Genomic DNA, 24,953 nt, shown 5'->3' on the forward strand with positions numbered 1-24,953 from the left:
ATATATATAGTATTATATAATATATTATATATTATATATTAGTTTTATTTATTATAATATATTTATTATATATTTTATTAGTTACTCCCTGTATACACACACACACACACACATATATACATATATACTATATAGTAATATAACATATACTATTTAATAATGCAGTATATTATGAATTTCCAGGTTGCTCTTGTCTCAAAGAATCTTTCCATTTAGCTTTCCTTGACATCACCATTTCATTGTCTGACATATTCATTGCCATGTCTTTGGGTAACATGGTGGCCTTTATAAATGTTCAGCTGTTCTAAAATTGTTTGACACCATAAAAATATAACAAACAATATAATTACATAATTCTTAATTAAATATCAGCTGCTTTGGTGAAGAACACAATTTTTGGAATGTGCATTTTGATAATAGAATGCTTCATTCAGTCTTTATGTGGTTTAAGGGTCAAAGGTGAGAAAGGAAGAAAAAATACAGAAATTGTCAATAAATTTTTATTAAGATGCATCTCTGCTATCTGGGAAAGAAGAGAAATGTACAAACATTGTTACAATTCTGTATAACAACATTGGCAAATTAATATTAACCCTAGGCCTACAAATGTAATTGTGGGTATGTTGGCTGCATGGGACAGTTGACATAAATATTAGCCTAGTGAGTAAATAACATTTCACAGGACATAGTCTTTGGCTCAGAGTACAAATGAGACAAAAGCTGCTTCAATTGGACTGAATCTCAGAGATTGTGAGGGACATGTTGGAAAAGTTCTACTGTTGCAGGGATTACAATGATGTTGAGGCTCCAGTTATCCACATGGTGAGCACTAACCAAGAGGAGGGGAGGCAAAAGATAGAGAGAAAGAAACTACGTTTATCTGACATTATTCAGAACCTTTTATCAAACACTACTTAAAGGTAAATGTGTGTGAATTTTTCATTATATGAATTAAAACAGTTTTTTTTTTGTGTGTGTGCATGTGGTGTGCTGAACTTGCTCTTGAGAGTATGAACCGATTTACCTTTTTACTATACTACTAAGAGTCTAGACCAATATACTATGCTCATGGCACCACTTATATAAGATTTGGCTTCTCCCCAAGTCTGTGCACTCCATGAGATCAGGGCCACATCTTCCTTGCTGGCTGTTGTATCTATTGCCCATCTTGATCCCAGCACGGATTAGGTACACAGTGACCATTTGAAAATAAGTAAATATACAATTTATTATGCTTTGTGGTAAATCTAATAATACTTGTGTTATAAACCATTTATTCTTCTACACTTCTTTTAAAGAAAAAATCCTTTATCTTTAGTCCATTTTTTTCTGTCTTAGTCTTGAGATATATATTTCCATCCACATTGTGTATTCCTCTGCTTTACTCTAGCATTAACATGAATTAAAACAATTTTTATGTATGTTGATTTTATTAGTTACTCCCTGTATTTTTTTAACAACTCCCTTGTCTGTATTCACACATTTTATTTATACTGCCATTGCTGCATATTTTTACCATGTGTTATAATAATAGTTTATGTTTCTCTTTGTTTCCCATCCTGGCATTCTTTGAAAACCTCAACCAAGTATCTTTTAGCTTTTATATTGCTAATAACTTTTATGGTATAATGTATTTGTACTTTAAAATTTAAAATTCTTGCAGATATTTTCTGTAGTCCTCATTCTGTTTTCACTAGTGTTTTATCTTAAACATAAATGAACTAAATATCCCCAGCATTTTCTTATTTACCCTTGAGGGTTGTCATATATATGCATAACACATCAGTTATCATACTGGATATTCACTTAAAAAACCTTCTGGGATAGTAAAATACTGTGGAGAGAAGCTTGAAATAATTAGATTTTACCAGTAATCATCTATAAGCACTTACTTTGAGAATCCCTTGGAAATGGTAATTAGCACAGGTAAAAGTGGAAATAGAAAACCTGAAGTGAACTGTGAAAGCTAAGGCCCATGGAAAATAATTGAAGAAAATCTCTTTGTGTTCCAAGTGCTTTGGATTACTTCAGCTACAGAAATGCTTTATTTGTCGTGAGGTGCTGGTGGTGGTCACTGTTGTGTATAGAATGATGATTCTCCAATGAGTCTTTCCTATGCTTGTTCAGATAGTTGCTGGCTATGCTCAGGAAGTTATGTAGCTTGCTTTTTGAGAAATGATGGAGTTTTGGCTTAAGCTAGTTATGGAAATGTCGTTCCTCTCTGCCAATGATATTGTATGGGTGAACACTTAATCCCATTCTGAATTATGAATAGGGAATTTTATCAGATGATTATGAAAATCTATCAGAATGTCTATCTATCCATCTATTTTTGTAGAAAAATTTATCCAAATTAACGTTTCTCCAAACAATTTACAGGTGATATTTTTCTCTAATTAAATTTTTATAAAACCAAAAAAATTTAAGGAGTTTTCTAAAAGCTATTTGATATCTTGGCAATATGTTAAATTTCTAGTCAGTTTGTAGATTTTTTTGATGCTTTTCTTTAGAATGGATTAGTACCTGTCAACATTGTGCTCAGATTTGAGGCCAGTGATAGAGACTTTTATGTGAAAGTTTGGTTGTGTTCAATTGTCTGGTTATACACTAGTCTAAATATTGCTGGGGAGGTAGATTTTAAATATGGCTGGCATTGAAATCAGTACTTTGAGCAAAGCATATTACTCTTCATGGTATGTGTGTACTGCACACATTTAGATGAAGCTCTTAAGAGCAAAGATGGCTGTATCCCAAAGGCAGAATTGCCATCAAGACTGTATCATGGCAATTTTGCTTTCCTTTCTGCAGTCGTGTTGTATTTAAATTCGACTACAACTTCAACCCTTATCTGAATCTTTTTTTCTTTTATTGAGTTTATTGGTACATTCTAGGTATACAGTACAATTACATTCATTATTGGGATCTTGTGCTTTTACATGACAGGTCTTGGTTCTCATTTTTTTCCCCTTGTTCCTGCCCTCCCTTCACCTCCTCCTCCCCTCCCCATTTACAAACACTTTATTTCCATTTTCTCATTTTCTCATTTTTTTCTTTTTCCCTTATTACCTTTTCCCTACACTTCCCATTTTCCCTACACCTTTAGCCCTTTTCATTCTATTTCACATTGTCAATTATCTCATTAGGATCTTATGTACTATTATAGCTTTTCACACCAGAGAAACTATTTTGTATTTACACATGTGTGACTTATTTATTTCACTTAGGAGTATATCCTCAATATGTATCCATTTTCCTATGAATGAATCTAATTTCTCATTCTTTATGGCTGAGTAGTATTCCATTTTATAGAAAACCCACATCTTCTTTATCCAGTTTCCAACTGATGGGCAAATGGGCTGTTTCCAAGATTTAGCTATTACAAACTGTGCCACTATAAACATAGGTGTGCAAATATTATTGTGGTATGATTCTTTTAATTCTTTTGGAAAGATACCCAGCAGATGGATGGCTGGGTCAAATGGAACCTCTAGTCCCAGCTCTTTGAGGTATCTCCATATTGGTTTCCATAGTGGTTGCACCAGTCTGCACTCCCACCAACAATGGAGAAGGGTTTCTTTCTCCACACAATCCCGCCAACATTAGTTATTGGTTGATGTATAGATTTCGGCCTTACCAGCTTCTCCTGATGGTTTGAGCCAATTCCTTCAAAATTCTCTCTTCTGAAAAAATGGAAACAAAGTATTTGTAGATTGGGAGGGGTGTAGGGATTGAAGGGAGGGCAGGGGGACTGGGGAAACAATAAGAACCAAGATGGATTATGTCAAGGTGTAAATTTCCAGTGATGAATGCCATTATATTGTATACCTTAAATGTACCAATAAAATTAAAAAATCCCCCCACCAGGCACACATACACATATATATACACATACATATTTATATATCCATTATCTACAGGTGATATGTTCGAAGATCCTTGGTGGATCCTGAAACCACTATAGTACTGAAATACACACACACATTACAGTATGTGGATATATAACAGTATATATATTCTGTTTTTCCTACACACACATGTTTAAGTTTAACATAAATTTTGAGTTTAATTTATATAATTCATAAGTTTGTAAGAGATTGATAATAACTAAGAATAAAGAAAAAAATTATAGCAATATGTCATGTTATTTAAAACATTTAACTTGTTTACCAGAAATTTTCCATTTAATATTTCAGACCATGATTGAGCATGTAATTGAAACTGGAAAATGTAGCCACAGATAAAGGAAGACTGCTATGTGTAGTTCTAGTTCTCTGAAGAACCTTAATAGAGGGCCTCAACTAAAATTCCATGACAATAGAATAACTCTCTTTTAATCACCTGTTAAATTATCCTAAACACGTGTTATTAATTTTCAAAATTATTAATATATCTTAGGAGATGTTTCTTATGATATGTATACTCACATGTATGTAAGGAAAGAAAGACAAACTCTGCAATCCTCTGCAATATGTCACAAATTTCAAGATGAATATTAAATATGGAAGAAAAAGAACAACAAAAGAATTAAAAGAGATGCTATCAAAAAATAATGTCAACAAATTTGAAAACTATTCGCCTTTTATGACAATTATTATAACCCTAAGAAATAAAAGATTATTGCTCTCTAATAGTTTATAAAAAAGTCCTCACTCTAAGATGTAACCAGTCTAAGGAAATTTATAAACTTAAAATTTGGGAATAACTGATAAAAATACTGAAAGAAGAAGCATATTTAATAGCAAGGATAAACAGATGGGATATGACCACCATTTATCCCAGATTAAGAGAACAAAAGCTAAAAGTACATCATTGTATCTTCATTATTACTAACAGAAAAGAAAACTTGATCTACTGATGTAAACATTGTAGTTGGTTTGGTACTTAGAATCTCTAGAATGAGAGAAACTGAATCAAAAGATGACTACAGCTTGATAAAAATATTTTCATCTCAGTTTAAAATGAACTAATTATCACTAAGGAGAAACCTAATTACGAACTAGATTTCCTAAGTAACTTCACCCTGGGAAGGAGGTGCTTTGTTTATCTAATTGACACATAGGGCTAGCCCAGTGGGTATCCAGTGGGTTGTAAAAGGACCGTCGGGTTGATAAGTCTCCTTATTGCAGAAGTTATCAAGAGATCATTCTGTAGAGTCTGTTTCTTAAAAGGACTTTGACATCAGGATCCATGTAGACTTGAAATATAGAAAGGATAGCCAGCTTTAAAGACTATGCCAGCCTTTCGTGGAGCATCTCTAACTCAGCGAGTTTGGAGATGACAATAGTGTACTGAGAAGAATCAGGCTGCAGCCATAATTGAGGAAAGAGAAGTCATTTAGCCAGATAAGCAAATCCTTAATCAATAATAATTTCTGATTAAATGAAGTTGCACAATGATGGTCTCCTATACAATTGTCTGTGTCCCTTTCACCTGTCACCCACTGATTCCAAAGGTGCAAGACAAGCTGCGGGGAAGCACCCAGGTATGTGGCTGCTGGCTTTAAAAGGATTTGGAACTACCTTTCAGGGCAATTTCAATTCTAACTCCACAGGGTAGGCTTCTGTCCAACTTTTCTGGTGGGTATGTTAGGAATATTTTACTAGGGTTGAAATGCACTGATCCCTTATTTCACACACAGGTGGGTTTGTAGACATAGGGAAAATATTAAGAATTTGCAAGGCCAGTTAAAACGTGCTTTCTAAAATGAAATTCCATAACAGCTCAATCTCCTTTATAAACAAACCAATACATGACTGCCAGAAATCAATGCCCACTGATTCTATCCAAAAAAATTTTTTAATGAGTCAATGCTAGAATTGTTGCCAATCCGTTTGTTGTGTTTTTTGGAGAGCTTCTTGTGCATTACTTAGCGTTCTAATGGGAGTAATATATTTTATTTAATGTTTCTTTTCCCCATGAAAAATGAAACAAATATTTACATAGTTTCACCTAAATCTGATTTCCTACTAGCAAATCAGCAATATAACTTATTTTTTGTTGTTGAAAATAGACTTTTCAAATCTGTTTATACCACTCTGCTTTTTGGTCTTTAGAGTTTCTGACCCCCCAAAATGTCTTTGAAGAAAACCTACTTGTAATCTTGGAATTACACACTGAAAATATTTTTCTCATTTATTGGATTTTAGCGAAGCTCCAGATTTCATATTGTGCGGTACAGCCTTTTAAGCAGTCTTATTCAGTCTTCCTTATCGCTCTACTGGAGAGTGTTAAAATATTCCCAAGCTGAAAGGAAACTCACAGAAGTTCTAAGAAGATGCCTTAAACTTCCCCCAAACAGGCATCATTTTGTCTCTAGGTCCTGACAGCTCTTTTTACTAAGAAAGGTTGTCACTGTACATTCTTGCTTTGCTCCTGTTGCATTCGATTCTGGTTGAAAGGAGCATTTTAAAAGTTGCTTTCTGGGTTTAGGAGTTCCTTCTCAATGCCCTTGGAACTGTCTCTTTGAAGTGAAATTGCCAAGGAAGATGGAGTCCTGGTCTCCCAGTCTTTGTGGGAGGTTAAAAAACACACCTGATGTTTTTATCTTTTTAGTTTGAAAATAAAAACTAGAAACATGAGAATATGGATAAAGACTTCCATGGAACATAACTTGGTATATAAATAAAGGAAATAGGAAAAGAGTTATAAAGTTAGAAGTATATATATGTTGATTTTTTGTGGCTTACTCATGTGAAAACTAAAAACTAAACTCTAAATACTTCCAGGTTGGTCAACTCTCATTTTATTCTGTGACTACTGAACAGAGGATTCTTTTAGCACACACTAAGCATAGAAATACAAGTACATGACAATAAATTTTTTGTTTTTGTTTTGGTCATATTGGGAATTAAATCTAGTGCATTTACAATAAGCTACATCCCCAACCCCTTTTATATTTTAATACAAGGTCTTGCTAAGTTGCTAAATTGCCCAGGCTTGGTTTACTTGTGATCTTCCTACTTTAGCCTCTGAGATTTTTGGAATTATGGTCCACCATTAACAATTAAGAACTTTCAGTTTATGTAGTTTACCAGGGTTACGTTTTTTGAGTACTTTGAGAAGGAGAATTAATTGAGCAAACCATGGTAGGAAAAATAAGTATATTATTTGCAAATATTACAGTAAAATATATAATTCATACACCCAAACACAAGGAATAATCAAACTTTTTTGATGACATATATTATCTGTCACATTGGTATGACAGTGAACTGAAATAAACTGTCTCTACTCAAATCAAAGTTCTTAGTTTCTCTCCACTTCACCTCAATTTATTTCTCAGTTTATCTTCAAAAACTAACCAATTAATAAAAAAAAGGAATGATAACTAGTAAGCAAAAGTAAGAGCAAAATAACATGCAGACAAAGATAGTAGGAAGGCATTAGACTGGGTTAGCATTGTCATTCTGAATGTTTTCCACTTTCCAACTGATTGCTAAATATAGAAATTAATTGATGACATAGGTATTTAACTAATAATTCTTATTATACATCTTCTTAATAATTCATTTATAATTATATTAATTCATAAGAATTGGTTTTGCTAGGCAACCAAAGAATGGCAGGAAAATGAGAAAACTTCTTGCTTTTATTAATAATTTCTTTCTGAAAGATATGACATAGAGAAAAATTTACTGCATGTCTACCATGAGATATTAGACATTGTAAAGCACACATTCTTCCAGGTTATTCGATTCTATGTTGTTTCTGAACTTTTCATTTCAAATAAATTTTATTCACAGACATGCAAATGAATATTCTCTGCTTGTTGTACAACTGATTTGCTACCTTCACCTTATGGAATGAACTAATTTTTCATTTTTGTAAGTCAGTTTCAGTAGTTGTAAATCTTTTTTCCTCTCATTAATTTTCAAGTTAGTATCTTTCACATGAATTTATTTTATATTTGTATGAAAGTCATGAACACATTTAAAAATTATTTCATATTATATTTGGCTATGTTATTCAAATATCTTTTGTTCATTCCTTGAAGGTATTGGAAGTGTCTAAGAATTTATTCTTCGGATATCATAGTTATTCTTAGAAGATAATTGCAACAAACAACATGTATAATGTAAAAAGTATCATGATAATATTCTTTAAAATTTCTCACACATATTAAATTCTTATAGAATTGTTATTGAAAATTGCTCAGTAGCTAAATAGCATGGTTGAAATTATGGTTCAATACTTATTTTTCTTGCTTATTTCTCTAGTAAATAATAAAGCCCTATGGACCTTAGTATCTTCCAATTTAGATTGTGTTAAAATTCTGATCCAATGAAAAGATTATTTCTGTTTTTTAAAATCAAAATATGTTTTACTGATTGATTTTTAGAAATTTTGAGATATGAATAGTTCTTATTTTCTTGATGATTCTGTTTTTGAGCATGCTTATGGTAATGTAAGTTACACAGCTGGGACTTAGACTATTTAATAGGAAGCCTGTTTGTTACTTGTTTTAAGGTTCATTTCTTAAAGAAAAATATTCAATAAAAGCTTTTTTAGACATTCAAAATATCAACAAACAAAAAAGAAAAAGAAAAAGGGCCGGGGATTTAGCTCAGTGGTTCTGCCGCCTGCCTCACAAGCACAGGACCCGAGTTTGATCCCCGGTACCAAAAAAAAACAAAAAACAAACAAAAAAGAAAAAGAAAAAGACATTCAAAATATCTAGTTCTAATCATCATAAAATTTGAAATACGAAAAGACAAGTAGTGTTGCTTTAAGCCCTCTAAACATGGCAGTAGGTATGTTTACATAGATGGGTCTTTACTTGCCAAGTCTACTGGCTCTAGAAATAATCTCACATCCACAGAAATAACAAATGCCATCAATCACCTAAATGCTCTTTTGGGGGAATTAATTTCTATGAATAAGAATTTGTGTGGGGAATTTACATAACAAAAATTCAAATGGCCAAGGAATATCACAAAACTACTCAACTTCACTGGTTGTCAACAACATGCAAATTAAAGATATAATAAGACACCCCTTTTTACCCATCAAATTGACAATAGTTAAAACCTGGCATCTGTAAAGATATGATGTATCCTATACACTGCTGTGATCATTCTAAAATGTAATTAGCAATATCTCTAAAATTAAAGTCTACATACTCTTTGGCCTTATTAGTACTACATGTGGAAATCTATCTTAAAGAATTTATCTATTTACTTATTTCTAAGCATAGAAAAAGTTATTAGGGAGTAGGAATGGGGAATAAGAATAGCTCCTGGGAAATAGGAGGGGTTCCAAATGGGTTGTCCTATCTTAAAGAATTTAAAGCATGAGTATATGATAGCAAATTTTAAAAAGATGCTTATACAACATTATTAATAATGTGTAACTTTTTTAAAAAAGTGAAAAACCTCATACCTCTAAATATTCTTCAAAGGGGAGCGACTGAAGAAACTGTCTTGTGTGTAGTCTATGGAGTACTGTGTAACTATTAAAAATAAATTAGGTCCCTATTCACTCACTTGGAGAATCTCCTTGGTCTACTTTAATTGAAAAGCCATGTTGGAAATAATGTTTATAATAAATAATGTTTATAATCAGGTACTATTTTTATATCAAACAAATACAGTATATAATAAGCTCTAAAAGCAGATATTTATGTTTGTTTTGTTTGAAATTTAAGAGCTTGGAGAAGGATATGGAAGGATATTTTCCAGGTTGTTTCTTTCGGTTTCCTCAAGTTGATGGGAATTGAAGGAATTGTGTGAGATTACTTACATTCTGTGTGTAGAGTGATACCTTGTTTTTCTAGGGCTCTAAGCTTAAACTTGCCACTATTCAAGCAGCGAAGTTTGAAAAAGATCTGCTGAGTATTCATAAGTTTGCTCCATAGTCAAATTGAAAGTCCAACTTGAAAAAATCCTGTATGGGCAGAGAGAGTCAGTCACATGTTGTGTCTTACTGTGGACACAAAGAAGTGAAGGTTTAGTCCAAGTGCTGCTCTCACCCAGATGACATATAATGTTTGTGTTAGTACATTAAAACATTTGTCATTGTGCCACTTTTTGGGGGGAATTGATTTGTATAAAATATCATAATCATGGCTCCAAGTAGTTAGTGATACTATCAGAAAACCTAAGAGGAAAACTGTGAGAACCATGAAAATGTTAAAGAAATCATTGCAAAATTTCTTCAAATCTTTGAAAAATAAACGTGTCAGTATAAGTTTTAGGCCTCAGACCCAATTATTTGGTTTCCTTTATTTTATGTGGGAAACATATGTTCAATTTTCAAAACTTTTTTTTTAGGTGTTTGAACACAAATTTGGAATGAATTGAGTTTGACACTATGTTTCATTATAATGGTTAAATAATATTTTGACAAACTAAATAATAATGATAAGTTTAAAAGGAGTCATGTAAAAAGAGAATATATTTCCCTTTATGTTTCTCTTTTATCTTCTGTTTCTTTTTTCCTATAGAGTTGTGCTTTAGTTTGCACCTTGCAGAATCATTCATGTATGCAGTTAAATTGGAGAAGCAGAGACACTCATCAGCTCTGGGTTGTGAACATGCACACAGTGCTCACCATTATTATGACCAGAGTGCATATTGCTCAGGGGCTACTCCAGAGATGCTGCTTGCTGTATTCTTTACCACACACACACACACACACACACACACACACACACACACACAAATGTCTTATATTCCTACTCAGTAATTCTTAGAAATTTATTGATATCTCTCAGATCTTTTTACTCATGCACCATTTAAGTACTCAGATACAAAAGTAAACAAAATAGAGAAGCTCCTTGCCTCCTTCTAATGTACATTTGAATGTGGAAATGTATAATATGAAAAAAGAGTGAAAACATGCCACTGTATGTCACATAGAGATAAATGCTATTCTATAAAGTGAAGCATAGGTCATTGTGATATACTGCTACTTTAGATGGTCAAAGATGCCTGTATATAGCTATTATTACGTCTGGGTAGAATCCTAAATCCAGGGAAGGAATGAGCCATCCTATTACTGTATCTGGTGTCATGTCAGCTGGAGGACAAATCAATTTGAAGAATATTTAGATGGTCAATCAAAATGGAGTAGAATGGGAAGGGAGAGTAATGAGAAAAGGGATTGGAGAAGACTCCAGGGACTAAATTCAAGGTTTTGGATTTTATTCTTTGTGGGATGGAAGTTTATTAAAAACTTTAAGAAGTCGTGTGACCTGAGCTAACATACGCTCTGCAGGTTATATGGCAAACACATTAAGGAGTGGGAGTAAAGCAGGAGTTATTGTAATAGTCCACATGAGATATGAGAGTGATGTAAAGATCACGGAGAAGGAGCAGTGGGAAAACGATCAGATTCTGATGTTTGATTGATTGTGAGGTATAAACAGAGCCAGTGGTGACTCTCTGCTGTTATGATTAGGTTTAAGAGACTTAACATTGTGACATCCCTGAAATGTGAGGAGGATGATGGAATTTGTGGGAGGAAACACAAAGCCTTGTTTTGGTTAAATTTCAGAGAGTTGTTTGAAATCCAAATGGAGTTATTAATTAGTTTGTCAGATATAATGAAGGTGCTCATAAAATTTGTCATTTCAGCCAGGGCAATTTTGAGAATGAAATGAGCTACTAAATGGTGGCAAGTTAAGACAGTAGGTGAAAATTTGAACTGTCCTGGGGTAAGTGGTCACTCCAACATATAGATCTAGAATTCAGTGGAAAGACTGAGGCCAGAGTTATAAGTATGGAAGGCATCACAGAGTATTTAGTTATGGGACCAGATGAGGTCACCGAGGGAGTGAGAATACATAAGATGACAAGAGTTCATAAGATCAAGAACTGAACTCTGGCTGCATTTAGTTATGGAGAATAAAATAACAAAAAATATAGATTGTCTTGAATGAGATCTGAATACCATGCTATATAAGAGTAGCAAAAGGTGAAATTATAATAAGTCTAGAATCAAAATATTCTTTTACTTATTTACTTACTGCACTATACATGATAAAGAAGAACAATATATTTGGTAAAAGAATTGTGAAGTTTTATTTTCATGGTTAGTTTTTATTTTTATTTTCCCAAAATACATATTTGGTAAAAAAAATTAAACACTACAATGAGATACCATAAATCAGAATTTTCCCCCTACTACTTTATATGACTAAAGCTTGCTTGGAAAGAGTAATGTAATTATTTTGATCAATTTTAAGTAATAAATATAGTGTGAATAATAATGGTACTAATAGAGATGTTGTGAAGATTAAAATAATGCATATAAATTCTAAGATCTAAATGTGTTCACTTTATTTTTCCAATTTAATTTTTAATTTGCTCATTGTTTTGTTTTCATTTCATATATATATACCTTCCCCATCCTCCCAATATTGTTATATTATGGTTTTGAAATAAATTAATATTTAGTCTTAAAGTTAGTACATCTCTGTATTTGCATATATAAGCCATATATCATGATCATCGTTTTTTGTATACCATTTAGCTTTTGATTTCAATTTTTTCTTTGCTTACTTTTCTATAATATTGTCTATTCTGCTAGTTCCTCTCAATAGAGCCAAAATATCAGGAAATCTATTCATCCTACTTAAAGAATATTAACCATTTTAAATTGTAATTTAGTCAAATTTGTTAGTTTTCTACTTCCAAAAGAACTTAGCATGTCTTTTTCAAAAGATATCCTTCCCTTTTTCCATATCATAAAGATATATTACATTGTCCTCTAAATTTCCAAGTTTCATCCCTTTTAAATCCATACCTCACCTGGAATGAACTTATTGTTTTGGCTTTAGATAGGGATGCGTTGTTTTCAATAGAGGTAAGCAGTTCTTCTCCCATTAGCATTTGTCTCACATTGCTGCATTTTCCCACTAATTTATGATACCGATTGTCGTATATCAAGCTTTCAAGCAGATGTCTTTCTCAACTGTGTAGACGCTGGTATGATAGCACATATGAGGGAAAACCTCACTTTTCTTTCTTTTTCTTTGTCACATATCCTACTATTTCCCCCTTGGTAGCTCTCCACCAGTAACTTCAGATTTTATATTTTTTCCTCCCTGTTTTGGATTTCTTGTTTCTATACCCCATGTTTTCTCCTCTCCTGTGTCATTCCTTCCGCATGGTAAAATATATCCTGTAGTAAACTCCCGAGAAGGAGTACATGGACAAGGTACATTTAGGTTTTGCATATCTAGAAAAATCTTTCATCTATAATCTTACAATCATCTCTTGGTGTCCATCAGGAAAATGGTTCCAAAATCCCTTCATGGTACCAGAATCTGCAAATGTGCACTTAAGTCCCTCATGTATTTGCACACAACTATGCATAATCCCCCACATACTTCAAAAGGTCTCTAGATTACTTATAATTCCTAATGCAAAGTGCATGCTCTCTCAATTATTGTTCTACTGTATTGTTTAGGAAACAATGACAAGGATAAAAAGTCTTTAAGTGTTCATCACACACAATTTTATTTAATTTTTTTCTCTCTTTGAGTTTATTCGTACATTTTAGGTATACAGTAAAGTTACATTCATCGTTGGGATCTTGTACCTTTACATGACAGGTCTTGGATCTCATTTTTTCCCCTTGTCCCTGCCCTCCCTTCATCCCCTCCTCCTTTCCCTATTTACAAACACTTTATTTCCATTTTTTCATTTTCTCATATTTTCCCCTACCCCACCCACTTCCCCTACACCTTTAGCCCTTTTCTTCCTATTTCACATTGTCAATTATATCATTAGGATCTTATGTACCATTATAGTTTTTCACACCAGAGAAACTACTCGGTAACACAAACAATTTTTAAAGAATATTTTTCATCTGTAGCTGTTTGAATCTACCATTGTGAAAACCACAGATATAGAGGACTGACTATAATTTTAGAATGCATATTACTTTCCTTAAAGAGTTTTTTTCTAGTTTGTAGTGTTGATCATAAGCAGATACCTTTTAGATTCTTGAACATTTCATCCTGAAAACACATTTCCTTCAATTCTTCATTCTAAGCATTTTCTTTCTGTTTTCCTTTTCTGGAACTCTAGTTGGGTGTTGTATGTCACTAATGGAATAGCTATTAAAAAAAATCTTTCCTGTCCAAATTTCCATCTCTTAGTTTTTGTGCTAGTTTCTGGAAGACTTCCTTACTATATTTAACAAAATTTGTATTAATTTTTACATTTCTAAACTACATTTAAAAATTTTAACAGTTTTCTTATTTCATGAATATTGAGTTTTTTTGCTAGTGTTCTGCCTTTCTTTTCATAGGTCCAATATCTCCTCTCACCTGATGTTCTTAAAATTCTGAAAATATTATCTTCTCATCTCTGCAGCGCTGTTGTTTCCTAAATATTTTTGTGACTCTCTTTCAAAGAAGGTCAGGTCTTTAAATGTGTGGTCCTTGTAGACTCTGCATCTGAATGCAAGGAAACATCAAAATGCTCAGTCGAAGCTATGTGAGTAGGTGCCTTTCAGTGCATTTAAATGAAGGGCTGTCAAGTGAATATCTGATTCTTTCATTGAAGAACCTCTGAATGTTTGCATGTTTCTTTTATTGGTGGGGGGGTTTGACCGGTTACTTTAAAATCTTTAAATATTTTCTTTGGTCTATAAAGGGATTCCTGTTGTCACTATTTAGTATGTTAACTTTTAATTTCTTTAATTTAATTTTTCTTCTTTGACATCGACTCAGGCTATTCTTATTTTACTAATATGTGTTTGCAGTGCATGATGTTTACCTTCATTTTAGGGAATGGGTATATATCCTTAGCACAACTTTATTCTTTTTATTCCCTTTCACCTCCCCACCCATCTCCCTTCCTCCATCTCTAGATTTCTCTTTACTATTATTATTAATTATTATTATTATAGTTAATGTCTGGGACATATAATAATTACATTCATTGTGGGTAGTTGGTGCATGGGTATTTGTACATGACAACCCTTAATTCTTTATATTTCCCCTTTCCCTCTCCTCATTTGCAAAAGATCTGTCTTCCTGTCTCTCGATCTTCTTTTGTCAGTCTTTTATTTTGCTCTTTATTTGTACTTTGGATAACTCAAATGAGAGAATCCATGTGGTACTTAAGGTTATGTACTGATTTATTTCATTTAGCATTATGTTTTCAAGGAGCATCCATTTTCCTACAAACATCTCAAATTAATTTTTCTTTATAGACAATTAATATTGGTATGGTTATTTCTCAAAACCCTAAAAAGAGTAATTTCATTTCTCCCCTCTATTTCCTTTCTAAGTATCTTCTCAATAGAGCTAAAGGCAGCATATTACAGCAATACAAGTATGCCAGTGTATGCACAATTCACAATAGCGAAATCCTGGAAGCAGCCTACATGTCCTAACAGACATATGGGTAAGGAAAATGTGGTATCAAACTATTTGTCTTTAGTCTGTAGTTACTGACCAATCTCTGAGGAGAGTAAATTTCACATTTTTTGCCAGGGTAAGATAAAGAGATGCCTGGTTGTGCAAACAGACAACGAACTTAGGGATCTACCTGATTTTAAAACTAAACTTCCAAATGTTGGTTGCAATCTGTTCAGTCCATCTGTTGTGACTTCATGTTTTTCATTTCTTTCTTTCTTTTTTTTTTTTTGTGGTACCGGGGATCAAACTTGGGTCCTTGCACTTGTGAGGCAGGGCACCGAACCACTGAACTAAATCCTTCCCCCGATGTTTTTCGTTTCTAATTGTGTGGATTAGAGACTTTTCTTCTTTTTTTTGATAATGTTGGCTAAGGGCTTATCAATTTTATTTATTCTTTCAAAAAACCGACTCTTAGATTCATTGATTTTTTTTTGTGTCATTGTGTTAGCCTCCATTGCATTGATTTCTGGTGTGATCTCTATAATTTCCTCCCTTGTATGAGCTTTTGGTTTGTCTTGCTCTTCTTTTTCTAGGAACTTAAGGTTAAGCATTAGGTTGTTTCTTTAAGCATGCTCTGTTTTCTTAGTGTGGGCATTCAGTGCTATAAATTTCCCTCATAGAACTGGTTTCATTGTGTTCCATAGATTCCTGTATGTTGTACTAGCATTGATATTTATTTGTAAAAACTGTGTAATTTCTTCTTTAATTTCCTCTGTGATCCATTGGTTGTTCAGGAGAGTGTTACTCAATTTGCGTGTGTTCATGAAATTTTTGTGGTTTCTTTTGCTATTGATCTCCAGCTTCATTGTGCTGTGGTCTGATAATATGCATGGGATATCTTCAATTCCTTTGCATTTACTTAAACATGTTCTGTTAGTGAATATGTGGTTGTAATTTCTTCTTTAATTTCCTCTGTGATCCATTGGTTGTTCAGGAGAGTGTTACTCAATTTGCGTGTGTTCATGAAATTTTTGTGGTTTCTTTTGCTATTGATCTCCAGCTTCATTGTGCTGTGGTCTGATAATATGCATGGGATATCTTCAATTCCTTTGCATTTACTTAAACATGTTCTGTTAGTGAATATGTGGTCTATTTTAGAAAATGACCCATGTGAAGCTGAAAAGAATGTGTATTCTGATTTTTTGTGGTGGAACACTACGTAGATATCTATTAAATCCATTTTTTCAAAACCTTGGTTCAGTTCTAGTGTTTCGATGTTTTTGTCTAGATGTCTATTTTTGAGAGTGGGGTATTGAGTTCCCCCACTATAATTGTATTAATGCTCATTTGGTGTTTCATGTCCTTTAATATTTTTTGTATACTTGGGGGCGTTAGTATTTGGTGCATCTATATTTATGATTGTCATCTCTTCCTCATGGATTGTTCCCTTTACAAGGATGTAGTGACCTTCTTTGTATGACTGAATTGAGTTTGGTTTGAAATTTACTTTATCTGCAAATAAGATAGCTACCCGTGTTTTTTTTTTCCAGCTTCCTGACTCATGGAGACTGTTGTTTCCATCCTTTCACTTTCAGTCTATGAGTTTCCTTTGAAGTTGGTGCATTTCTTGTATAGAGCATATTGTTGCATTTTGTTTACTACTCCATCCTGCCAGTCTATTTCTTTTGATAGGTGAATTGAAGCCATTAACATTCATAGTTATAACTGATATGTATTTGTTATGGAAGGAATTGACAAATGACACACAGAGAGACAGAAAAATGGAAGTAAAATAACAAGTTTACTCCATCGATGGGGATCAATGACATGGTGGTGCCCTGAGCAATCCAGTATTTGGCTTCAACTTCCCCTCTTATACGGTTTTACAGCCTTGATCTCATTCAGGTGATTACATTGCATTTTCACAGTTCACATTGCTGATATTCAAAGCATGGTGGTGAGTCAGTTGAATTTCAACTGAATGCAACACTTTTTTGGTAGGGGAGGTTACCTTTAAAATTTATTTAGTTATCTATTTTACCAAGGGGAAGGGGGCCTGTTTGGTCAGCAAAGCTAACAATAGTTCTTTTCATTTACAAAACTTTTTAGGGAGACTAGATGCCTCTGGTTCTGTTTAATTCTGAACTAAACAGAGCAAAGGGGCAGAAGTTATCTTACATTGTGACATTTCCTATGTTTTTTGCTATTAAAGTGTCCTCTATCATATTGACTTACCATCATCGTGTTATTTTCGTGTTGGCTCTTTTTAACCCCCCCCCCGCCTTTAATTTCTTGTCTGCTCAATTTGCTCTGTGGGACTTCATGAAGTTGTGATCTTCATTTGTTTTTCTAGGATGTGATTTAGAATTGCTTGTAGTGCTGCTTTGGTATTCATGAAGTTTCTCAGGTCTTCTTTGTCATGAAAGTATCTTATTTCCCCATCAACTTTGAAAGCTAGTTGTGCAGGATACATCAGTCTACGTTGGAGGTTGTTTTCTTTTAGGACTTGAAATACTTCACTCCAGACTCTCCTGGACTTGAGGGTTTGGGTTGAAAAGTCTGCTGTGATTCTGATGGGCTCTCCTTTGCATGTGATTTGTTTATTTTCTGGAATTGCTTGTAGTATTTTGTTCTTCTGTTGGGTTTCTAGGATCTTTATTATATATCTAAGTGCAGATTTTTAGTGATCATGGCTGGTTGTAGTCCTATAAGCCTCACTTTTATGTATGTCAAATTCTTTTGCTCTGTTTGGGAAATTTTCCATCATTAATTCTGTGAACAGTTTTTTACTGTCATTTATACTTTCTCCTTTATCACGGACTCCTATCAATCTTTCATTTTTCTTTGCATCATCTAGAAGCTGTTGGATTGATTTCTCATGTTCCCTTATTATGCTTAAGAGATCCCTCTTTTCATGGTCAATGACCACCATCCTGTCTTCTATATCTGATATCCTGTCCTCAGATTGCCTTAGTCTGTTATATATACTTTCAATAGAGTTTTTAATCCCCTGGATATCTGTTTGAATCTGTTTCATGAATTCCATTTCTTTCCTCTGCTGGGCATTCATGGCTTCCATAATAGTCCTGAACTCATTTTTTAAAATCTCTTTTTGTCCTAGAGTCTCTAATCATTTCTTACATTTTGCTCACCATCTCTGTAGTTATCTCAGAAATGTTTTCTGTTTTTAATTTTTCCAGGGCCTCATTCATCTATTTTGTTACTTCCTGTGCTATCAGGTCAGGGTGTCTAGGTGATTGATTATCACTTTTCCACCTCATTTCCCTCAGAATTTGCCTTTGGAGAGCTGGCAGCCTGTTTGTGATAGTGCATTACTTGAATGTCTCCTGATTTCTATTTTTGTTGTTGGTAATGTCTTTGGTTTAATTCTTGGGTTAATACTTCAATCTTTCTGATATAGCTTGTCTTTAGGTTTTGAGTTTCTAATGACTCTGCAGAAATCTCTTTTTCATTATATCAGGAAGGACAACTGATTAGATCAAACACAATATCTTAGCCCAAGTGATACAATCGGTAGCACAATAACATCAAGTACAGTTTAAAAAATGACAATTTGTGGTAGTTATTAATGCGTCACCTTTAACTGTGTGAATTAGATCAAAATCAAGGTGGGAGCTCAGGACAATGACTTTTATGACCCTCATTGCATCTGTGGTGGAAATAAATCCAGGTGCCATCACAGTCAGGCCAAAGGTGTGTGCAGGGGGGTCACTTCCAAGGCCTGGGGTGGGATGGGGGTAGCAGGCCAGCTCCACTTGGCCCACCTCTCACCCACCCCTCCCTTACCCACTCTCTGCTGACCCACATGCTTGTTTACTCTGGGCACATCCTCACAAATAGACTCAGAGGTATGTATCATCAATTCTCTAGGCATCCCTCAATCCAGACCTGATGCCCTAAATTAGCCATTGCATTGTGTTTTTAGTAGAGAGATAAGTATATATATTTAATTGACATGAATATTAATTACCATGCTTATCTGGAATTTCTTTTAAATTTATGGATGCATTTTGTCTTTTAGTTCTATAGTATTTTAATAACAGCCTAAAAACAGTGTAGCTTTTCTTTTTTAATAAACTAGAAATAAGATTATGACCTATACAATATACTGCTACACCAAATCACCTACTGTGCAAAATTGCCACTAGGAGGGAATTTCAGAGTTGTGAATACCAATATCTTCATGAATATCTTACATATTGCATAACTGAAAATGATTTTACTTTTCTTTATGTATGATTTCATTGTGTATATTTAATTTTATTGTTTCTGGAAAATGTCTTTATCATATTTATCACTAAGGCAAAATTTATTACTATATGAGTTTAGCTGCTTGGCAAGTGGATTGAATAACACCTCATTTTTAGAGAAAACTTAATAATGCTTAAGTAATAATAGCAGTTGGATGTAAAATAAATATAGATATAGCTGAAAAAAAAAGATTTTAAGACTGCCTATATATAAAAAATACTAACCTGTATTTTGTTAGATTTAACAAAATTTACAGTGGAAACAACTGTTTTCATCAAGAGAAATCAATGAAACATGTTGTATATTAATCCACTCCAAATGTTGTGTACTTTAGAACTTTGAAGATCAGTTTTGGTATGTACCATTGTTGATTTAGTGTGGAAAAATGTTTTCTCATTCTGGCATTACATGCTTTCATTACTCATCTGTATTTCTCCATATAAGTCCATTGAAGTTCAAATAGAAAGTTAGAAAACATAATTAGCATAGAAAGTAATGCAGACTTCTCATTTCATTTGGATTTGTTTTCATAGTTGTAGGGTCAGATTTTATATAGTTTGAGGAAGTTGGCCAGGTCAAAATATATTAATGTTTTAAATCAGTAAATATGACTTTTTAAGATACTCCTTTTGGCAAAGCTACCTATTGCACTGAATTCTTCTGTTTTATTTCTGATATTCTATAGATATTGTAGATGATGTTAGGCTCAGCAGAATTCAGTTGTGTTCCTAGATGTATTTATGCCCCAAATTTATCCTGATCAAAGTATAAAAGTCAGAGAAGGAGTCTGGATTATAAAAGAGCTTATTCTTTGAATGGCAACAGAGATTCAGACTCTTCAGGTTGTTCTGTTAAAGAGTATATTTTGATTTTGTATTTGATATCTAGGTTGGCATTTACACTAAACATGTCAATCACAGACTTCAGTGCTCAGAAGCAAAATATTTTCTTAGGTAAGTGGTTAGTTTTAAACTATTCAGGCCAGTAGGTAAGTATCATAACCCAGATTACTAAGATTTAGCGTCTTGGCAGTTATACAATAGTTGACTATTATACAAAGTTCTGAACATAAAATGAGCAAAAGAAGCCAATAAAAGATAAAAATAATATTCACAAAGTTCCAGGAATAAAGTTTAAATTTTTATTCTAAAGACTCTCATTCAAGAATTGTAGCAGTGAGGGGCTGGGGATTTAGCTCAATGGTTCTGCCACCTGCCTTGCAAATGAAAGGTCCCAAGTTTGATCCCCAGTATACAAAAAAAAAAAAAAAAAAAAAAAAGAAGAAGAAGAAGAATTATATCAGTGAAGGAAGGTCCTCATTATTCTGGGAATGTATGAATAAGCTAGACATACTCCTACTTTGTGTGCTAGATAATGTTTCAGCCTCTTATTAATAACTGAGATGAGGGTGCTTAAAGAAGCACAAAACTTTCAGAGGTCAAAGTGATGTAATGACTGTTACTGAGGACAAAATAAATTAGATCAATAAAGAAAATTAGAAAAATAAAAAAAGTTTTGGGCCACCAAGTGAAAGGGTAGTGTGTGTGTTGGGGCCAAGAAAGTGGAAGTATTTTTCTCCAGCCACTGTCTCTTTCTCACTTAATAACTGGATACCTGTTATTTCCTGGCCATTTTGTGTTCTTTAATGCTCCATAAGTTTACTCATTCTGAATTCTCTTTTTGGAAGCCAGTCTATTTCTGTGGTGAATTCCTGTGTATAATGTCCTTCAGTCTCCTGCATCCTCACTCTCCTCTATAAAATGTGTGTATAATGTAAAATCATACATACGTATTATACTGAATACATGCTTATTTGTATAGATGGAAGAGCAAAGGGAAATGACCTCAACTGATGTCTTGGTAGCATGCAAAAAGTAGTTGTATGCTATAGTACTCGAGTAAATGAGACACGTATGGTTCTTGCAAATAAGCTGGGCCTCAGGTGTAGTGTTGAGATTTTCCCCCATATTATGACATAGAAGAGTATGTCTTATGTAACATTTCCCCAGTTTCCTTTTTCATTTGGGAATTATATATTTAATCAATGGTATTTAAATTAATTTTATTGGTACATTTAAGGTATACAATATAATGACATTCATCATTGGAAATTTGCACCTTTACATAATCCATCTTGGTTCTTATTTTTCCCCATTTCCCTGTCCTCCCTCCACCCCTCCCTATCTACAAAGACTTTGTTTCCTTTTTTTTCTCATATTAATTCCATCACCTTCTTTCTTTTCCCCTCCCCCTCCCACTTCCCCTTCCCCTTTGCACCTTTTCTTTCTGTTTCACATTATCTATTGTACCTTTTAGTCCTTATTTATACTTTCAGTTTCTCACACTAGAAAAACCATTTGGTATTTACATGTGTGTCCTATTTTTTTCACTTGAGTATTTCCCCAATGTGTATCCATAAAGAATGGAAACTAGTCGATGGTATTTAAAACATAATGGAGGACATATTCTTAGGCAACTGGAAATAGACCATAGATTTGAAAATCAAGCAGTGATACAAGAATTTACCAGAAGTCGTATAACAGACCTCAGGGATAGTGTTAGAAATAAGGCAATTAACAGCCCAACATAAATTTTTAATCAGTATATATTTTGTAAGTCAATGTAAATATTAAAATAGTAGAAAAATATGAGGTGTCTATAACAATAATATTTTAAAACCACATTTGCCAATGAAATCCAACAACACCTTATTTAAAGCACTTCATTAATTTAATAATTTTGAACCTATTTTTGTTAAAATGAACCTCCAATCTCCTTTTAAATATCCATGCAATTGCCTCACTATTTTGGAGCAAGGCACCACAGCACTAAAGCTCTTCCTCTCCTGATGATTCAGTGGGGTGTGGTTGTGTGTGCACATGTGCGTGCCTGGGCAAACACCATCAACCTTTGCAGTGGAAATAGTTCCTGAAATAATTAGCTAAATTATGTATTAAGTAATCGATAATACTGGATCCTTGGAGCCATATGAAAATTTTCCTTAATTTTGTGAAATATTCCATTCAACAGTGTGACTAATCATTAAGAAAGTCTTCCAATTTGACTTAGATAATGTGAAGGATGACTAAACATGTAAAAATAATGGAAGTTCTTTCATAAAAATCTCATTACAGTTCATAAAAGAGATAAGAATAGACATTTTGTGTTAAAGGTCATAACTTTTCAAAATGTAAGGAAATTTCATATTCATTGTATTTCAGAGTTCCTATTTCATTTAGGAAAGTCAGTTCATAATAATTTTCAGACAGTGTATTATGTAACAAGATTTAGGAAAATTTAGGTTTTCTGAACTGAGATATAGCATTGCTCAGTTAGTATTTATGTCCTTAGAACATGTTGCCTGAGGCAGGGCTCATTAAAAAATGCTATATATAATTTATACATAAAACAAAATGAAACATGTATATAATATATAATTAATTTCATCGTTATTATTGGGGAGAGTAAAGAGTGCCAATTGGCTTGAGGCTCTGAGCCTTCATTACAGTGGGATATGAGAAGAATTTAAAATTTGACCAAAGAATAACTAGAGAATAACTGTAGACTGGGAGGTATGTTTTTGAGCAATCATTTACATGTGAAGCAATTCTTATGTTCTTTCTTTAGCTCAGAATTTTCTGGTACACATTTAATCTTTATAGATACATCCAAATGAATTATATAGTTTATGACATTGTTATTGTGCTGTTCATAGGCAGTATGCTAAACCAAGACATAAAGTAATTTTCACTGGAGAGTGTACATAGGGAATTTTAACCTAGTTGAGCTAACATAAACTTCTCTTTGGTGCATAATTTCTTATATGTTTGTAAAAATTGTGTAGGTCTACAAATCCCAAAGACTATGGGAGGTGGTGGGGAATTGGCTGGCTACAGATGAAATAAATATACCTGGATGATAGATAGTCCTGCCAAATTTCCATAGCTGGTAGCTATTGAAGGAACAACTGATCTAGATACCTCTTCCTTCCCATTTAATTTACATATGCTTTCCACAGGATCTTATTAACACACTTTACAATTCTTTCAGGTATTATGTAGAAAAACATATTAACTTGATTACATTTGTGGATATACAGAAGTACTAGAATGACTAATTTGGCATATATCTTTAGCCTGTCAGTTTATATTGATAAAATTAGTATATATCAATTCTGTATATAGGAAGAGCTATTATACAAAAAATATTTAGATGAAGCACAATATAGTCCACTTGTTTTTTCACATACAGACAACTCAACTTGGACACAATGACTTTTTCCAAGGTATAATGTAGCTAATCTTTTAGGTTATAAATGGTGGATGTTCAACTCCCACTTTATGTTTTTACTGTCAGAAGACAACGATTGATGTTACTAAATGATTGAAAGATATCTTCCAGTATGAAAAAAATTTTGAAGGAAGATTAACCAAGATATATTAAATATATGGAATAATTTTATTTAACCTTGACCCTTAACAAAGTTATAAGAGAAGTTTGCCACTGGAAAAATAATCGATTGCCTTTCTTCACCCTTTAAGATATCTCTGCCCTCTCTCTCTGCCCATTTTAACGGATCACTTCTTTTTTTTTCTTTTTCCTTTTATTGAGTTTATTGGTACAATCTAGGTATAAAATACAATTACATTCATCATTGGAATTCTATACCTTTACATAATAGGTCTTGATTCTCATTTTTTCCCCTTGGCCCTGCCCTCCCTTCACCCCCTCCTCCCCTCCCCATTTACAAACACTTTATTTCCAGTTTTTCAGTTTCTCATATTTTATTCCTCTCCCTTATTACCTTTCCCCCACCCTTCCCACTTTCCCTTCACCTTTAGCCCTTTACTTCCTATTTCACATTATTAATTATCTCATTAGGATCCTGTATAGTATTACAGTTTTTCACACGAAAGAAACTATTCGGTATTTCAGTTATAGAAATCTCTGTATGAACATTAAAAATAGGGAATCCTTAAATAAAACTAAAAAGGAAAGTAAAAGAGAAAAGGCAATGATGTAACATTAAAATAATCCTTAATTCTGGAGATGAAAATGGTCCCTGAACATATTTACATTGCTTTTCGCTCTTATAGTCTTATTGTATTCTTTTTTTAATTATTTAGAGAATACTTTATTAGTTTCTGTAATCAAACCCACGTAGATATGACCTTACATATTTAGTATGATGTGTTACCCCTGTACACATGGAAAAAAATAAAAAATAAAAATGAAAATAAATTAGCATTTCTAGACCAATATAGTTGTCCATTTCTGTACAATGCCAACTCAACACAGTAAATTGAGATGACTTTTTCCAAAGTTGGCAGCACCGTTAAAGTTTCCCAAAATTCAATTTATATATATA

This window comes from Fukomys damarensis, unplaced genomic scaffold (assembly GCF_012274545.1).
Source record: "Fukomys damarensis isolate Sample0158 unplaced genomic scaffold, DMR_v1.0_HiC HiC_scaffold_38, whole genome shotgun sequence".
NCBI classification, from domain to species: domain Eukaryota; kingdom Metazoa; phylum Chordata; class Mammalia; order Rodentia; family Bathyergidae; genus Fukomys; species Fukomys damarensis.